The sequence below is a fragment of the Halichoerus grypus genome, chromosome 9, assembly GCF_964656455.1.
Source record: "Halichoerus grypus chromosome 9, mHalGry1.hap1.1, whole genome shotgun sequence".
Taxonomy (NCBI): Eukaryota; Metazoa; Chordata; class Mammalia; order Carnivora; family Phocidae; genus Halichoerus; species Halichoerus grypus.
In genome coordinates this window covers 79,650,800-79,656,307 of record NC_135720.1, presented here as the reverse complement: position 1 = coordinate 79,656,307, position 5,508 = coordinate 79,650,800, and positions in this window count along the sequence as shown.

Genomic DNA, 5,508 nt, shown 5'->3' with positions numbered 1-5,508 from the left:
GAGTTCGGAACTGTCTTGTCTGACGGTTCACAGGCTCTGACAGTTCATGCGCTTTGATAAGTGTTTGGATGTCAGAAGGGATTTTGGTCATTCAGGGACTTTTGATGACTTTCAGCCCAGTATTTAAAAAATCAATTAAGTGGCTTAATTTGGGGCAGCTTGAATAATTTCAGTACACTATCTAATCTCAAGACTCATTTTTTAAAGTTTTTATGAAAGAATCTCTTCATAAAAGATACTAAAATGTTTCCTTTAACAGGGTAAGCTTTTGATGTGACGGAGACCCCAATAACTGATATTCAGAAATGTAAGGAATTTAATGCAACTCTTTCATTTTATTGAATGGTATAGTATAGCTTTTGTATAATGAGACTTTTGTGAATTAGTTAGGCTGTTGTTTTTATGCATTTAAGGAAAAAGTGTTAAATAATTATGTCATATGTGAAAATTTTAGAGGCAATATAATGTCTTAAATTATTAAATGTTATATGTTATATGTTAATGTAATATGTTATTCTTAAAATGTTAGGTGTGTCGTCACTAATATCAACAACAGTATTATCAGAAATATTTATTACCTTCCTGAGTCTTGGTTTATTACGTGCTCAAACATTTGTTCTTATAAAAATGTTAGTAATGAATTTTTAAAGTAATGTGACTGGAATACGCTTCATTACTTTTTTAAAGTCCTACTTTGACACTTTTGGATGCTGTGATTTGAAAGCCTTCCTCTAACACAGTTTCTTTTCAAACTCAATTTAGTAGCAGTAACAGCACACAAAGATTTGAATGAAGGAAGAACAGCATTGGTTGCACTTACCAAATTGTATCAGCTCAGTCCTTAGTTATGCAGAAGCTATTGTGAAAACTTGGCTCATAAATTTCTATCTTTCCTTATATCAATCAGTTGTTTTTGCAAGCAAGTTGGAAGGGCAGTGAGTTGTGCGTGGGAGTATAGGTTGGTGCAAATTTCCTGGATTGTTTTTTGCCACATGTATTAAAAATCCAAAAACAGTTATATTCTTTGACAGGGCAATTTCATTCCTATATATTTATACTAAGAAAATAGAGGGATACATGTGCTAATAGTCATATGAGGATGTTTATGATCTTTATAATACTGAAAAAGTAGGAACAACTTAAATATTTAGTAGTTGGGAATGAGTTAATTATGTTCTCTCTACAATAAAATTATATAGAACCATTAAAACCATATATAGTACTAATAGTAATGATTATATTTACTAAATATTTACTATTTACCACTTAATGCACTTAAATATATTTCAAAATTTAATCCTCATACCAATCTAATGCCTTGGAAATGTGTTACAACACCTGAAAACCACGTATCTAGTAAATGATTGAAATTGGATTCAGACTCGTGTGACTGTTTATAAGGCTCAAGCCTATCAGACTTCATGAATATTTAATTACATAGAGAAATGCACATAATTTATTGCTATATTATCACATTAAAAAGTCTTTAAATGCATGGGGAAAAAGATGGAAATGCATTATCAAAGTGAAAACAGTTACTTCTGGGTAGAGGGACTACAGATAAATTTTTTTGTTTCATTGGTAGATTTTATTTTGTTCTCCAAGTTTTATGCAGTGAGTGAGTGTGTGTTGATTTTGAAATTTTTTCTCCCCCCAATTTTCCTGCCTGAAAATGTTAGTGGCAGCACGATTTATAATGTGATTTGGAACAACTTAAATGTCCAATAATAGAAGAACTGCTTAATAAAATATTGTTTGCTAATTCTATGGATTAATAAAGAAGTAAAATTTCTATTAACTACAGGCAACAAGTTGGGATAACGTTTACTAAATAATGTTCTGTGAAATCAGGGAGAACGTAAAATATTATTTACTCTAAGATGACTATGATTTACACTAAGACTGTGATGGAAATTCTGTATGCACATGGTGAAAGACTAGAATGGGGGCACCTGGGTGGCTCAGTCGTTAAGCGTCTGCCTTCGGCTCAGGTCATGATCCCAGAGTCCTGGGATGGAGCCCCGCATCGGGCTCCCTGCTCTGCGGGAAGCCTGCTTCTCCCTTTCCCACTCCCCCTGCTTGCGTTCCCTCTCTCGCTGTGTCTCTCTCTGTCAAATAAATAAATAAAATCTTAAAAAAAAAAAAGAAAGACTAGAATGTATAGAATCATCAGAGTTATTGTGGTTTTGGCAAGGCTGGGTAGTGATACAAATGTTTTCTCTCATGTTCTAACAATGAATAATAATGTAAAAATAAAGAATCTCTATGATGTGGTAAACAACTGGATACATGCAAGGGAAGACTTCTAAATGTGATGCTTGGTCTGTTTTGCTACCATGCAAAAGAAGTTTACTTCTCAGGGGGCAATAGAATTAGGTACAGTCTGACTTCACAGCATTCATTCTCCTAATATTATTCAGTATCATCAGAAATCACATGGCTGCAAAGGCAGAACAGCCTCTGATTTTCTTTTCCTTTACACTTGCCAGGGCTATTCCTACAGATTGCTGCCATCCCAAATTAGAAAGCAACCTGAATAAAAGTTCCCCAGACAGGTTGTCTCTGCTGCTTTGACAAATGCTCAGTACTCTATCCCTGAGGTCAGCGCAAATGACAGGCTGTGAAAAGTGAATAGAAAATGCTTCCCTAGCACTCTCTTCTCTTTGGTTTGCTGAGTAAGATGGGCAGTGCAGAAAGCCAGCAGCTTCTGGAGAGGGCGTCCACAAAGGCGAAAATTTCTCTCTCCCCTGGAAGTGGATGTGCGATCTCAGCAGGTATCTTGCCTCTGGGGTATTGGAATGGTAGCTGGCAGCTTGCCTGGTTTTCTTTCAGAGTCCGGGTACAGAGGAAGCCAAATGTCAAGCTGCCTGTTTCTGCACCAAGTGACATACCTGTCTTGTTCCTCTCCTTTCTAGGCTGCTTCCTATACGAGGGTTGTCACTAGTATAAAAATGCATTATTTCAGTTGCTCAGTTGGGCGCCAGAGACAGTGAACTTAGCTACAATAAGTCAGTGTCTGCCAGTACTGCAAAATTTAGGGGTTTTTTCCTTAACATTTTAGCCTTTTACTGACTTTTCATGAATTGTAAATGTATTGTAGAAGTACAGACTTCTTAAGCTGCTGTGACAGGCCGGGGATTGATTTTGGTGATTCCTGGGATCTTCTAGAGAAAGAAAGAAGCAGATAGATAAACTGCACTAGCTGGCATTTTGCTTGTTGGGACACGAAAATCTACAAGTTCAAAACAATTTTAGAGATAGAAGTTACCCAAGTGATCATGATTTTCAGTGCCCTCAACTGAAGATATTTCAACTGTAATGTGATTTTCACAGTAATTTCAGAGACTATTCTTAGCACTGGAAACATCTTAAAGCATTCTGATCTAAAGAACAAAGAGCATGGTGCCTGGGGGAACCATGAAGTTTGTGAATCTATCTATAACACTCCTTGGAACCCCTAACAGCAAACTTTAATATCATCAGTACGAGACAAATAGAAACATTAGTGTCTGAGTTTTTGGACAGACAGATAATAGTGGGCATATGAACATTTGAGAAGGATAATAAATTAGTAAATATGAATGGATTCCATCACTGAAAAATCATTTAATCCTTTAAAAATGGCATAGTAGTAATAGTCTTTAATGGACTGCATACTTCTTAAACACTAAAAAAAGGGGTGACTGCAATTATACAGAAAATCCAAAACAGTCTTGAATGGGCTTTTGTTGTGTGTCTTCTCCTACCTATTTCCTTGCTTTTCTACCAATAGTACCCTGCCTTTCCAAGATGTTTCCTTTGGGGGAACCACTCTTTTTTGTTTTCAGTCATATCTTTTTTTGGGGCGGATTTACCCATTCCTAGCTTCATGGTTAAGTTTTCATAATCTTAAATTAAGCTGGCCTGCCATCCCATTTTCCCAGTCATAATACCTGGTTCAGAGATGGACACATAAACCAATCAAAGACATTAGAATGGTGAGGACCTATTTGCTAAGTTTTGTGGAAAAGAGAAGCTTCCACTTTCCTCTACAGTAGTTACTGGCATATGCATGTGAGTCTCTCAGGTTTATAACCATGGCATCTATTTGGCTACCTCTACAGGTAGTCTGCTCTAGTGAGTGTGTGCGTTCCAAGTGTCATATGTTGGCGATTATGTGGAGTAACGAGGACTCTAACCTTGCTGATGGATGGGAGTGTGAGTTGTAAATTTCCATTTTGGAAGACTGTTTGACAGTATCTACTAAAATATAACATATGCACATTCTTTGACTCAGCAATTCCGTGTCTAGTTACATACTCAATATAATTGCATACATGTGTGCACCAAAGACACCTAAAAGACTACTTGTAGAAGCTGATGAGTCACAAAATCTAAAATCTAGAAACAATCAAAATATCCACTAATTAGAATGGATAAATAAATGATTGTATATTTCAGCAATTGAATATTGTATAGCAATGAAAACGAACAGATCATTGCTTCACTTAACAACGTGAAGGGATCTCACAAGTGTAATGCTAAATAAATGGAGCTAGATACAAAAGAGAACGTAGTTCATGAATCCATTTATATAAAGTTCAAAAACAGGCAAAACTAACATGATGATAGGATTCAAGATAGAAAGGGGATAGTTACTCTAGGAGAACTTTTGGGGTTGTTGATAATATTTTATATCTCCATCTGGTTGTGTTTGTGTGGTTGTGCGTATCTTTGTAATCAAATTGTATACTTTGGTACACATATATATATATATATATATATGATGTTATATTTCAACAAAAATGTTTATTTAAACAATAAAATATAGACAGATATAATCATGGAATATATGATAGGATTTTAAATTGAAAACGTATTAATGACTGCAATGGATTGAAAAATAGCAAATACATAAAATTCTTGAGTTCATATTGGTAATACCAATAAACAAAGCCCATTGGTCCTCTTTGGTTGTTACTAGGACACCAATATACTTTTAATGATTCTGTTTTGGATTAAATGAGCCAGACTTTCTATTACTTGCAACTGTGATACTCCTACTAAGTACCAGGGATCAGGTTATGCCCAGGAGGTTCACAATGAATAAAGAATATCAGCCTTCTTAAGTTAGCGTTCTGAGCTGAGCAGCCTGCATGACATCTAATTCTGGAGATCCAAATCTCCTGAAGGCTACACTTTTTGGCTGGCTGTATCACTTTTTTGGCTCTTCATCTAGACTTGCTAGGCAGTTATCTTTTTCTGATCTAATTAAAGCTAGAGAAGTTTATAATTCACTGGATGTGTGAAAGGTCTTGTCTTTTTTTAAATTTAATTTTATTTTTTTAAAGATTTTATTTATTTATTTGACAGAGAGAGACAGTGAGAGAGGGAACACAGCAGGGAGAGTGGGAGAGGGAGAAGCAGGCTTCCCGCTGAGCAAGGAGCCCGATGTGGGGCTCGATCCCAGGACCCTGGGATCATGACCTGAGCCGAAGGCAGACGCTTAACGACTGAGCCACCCAGGCG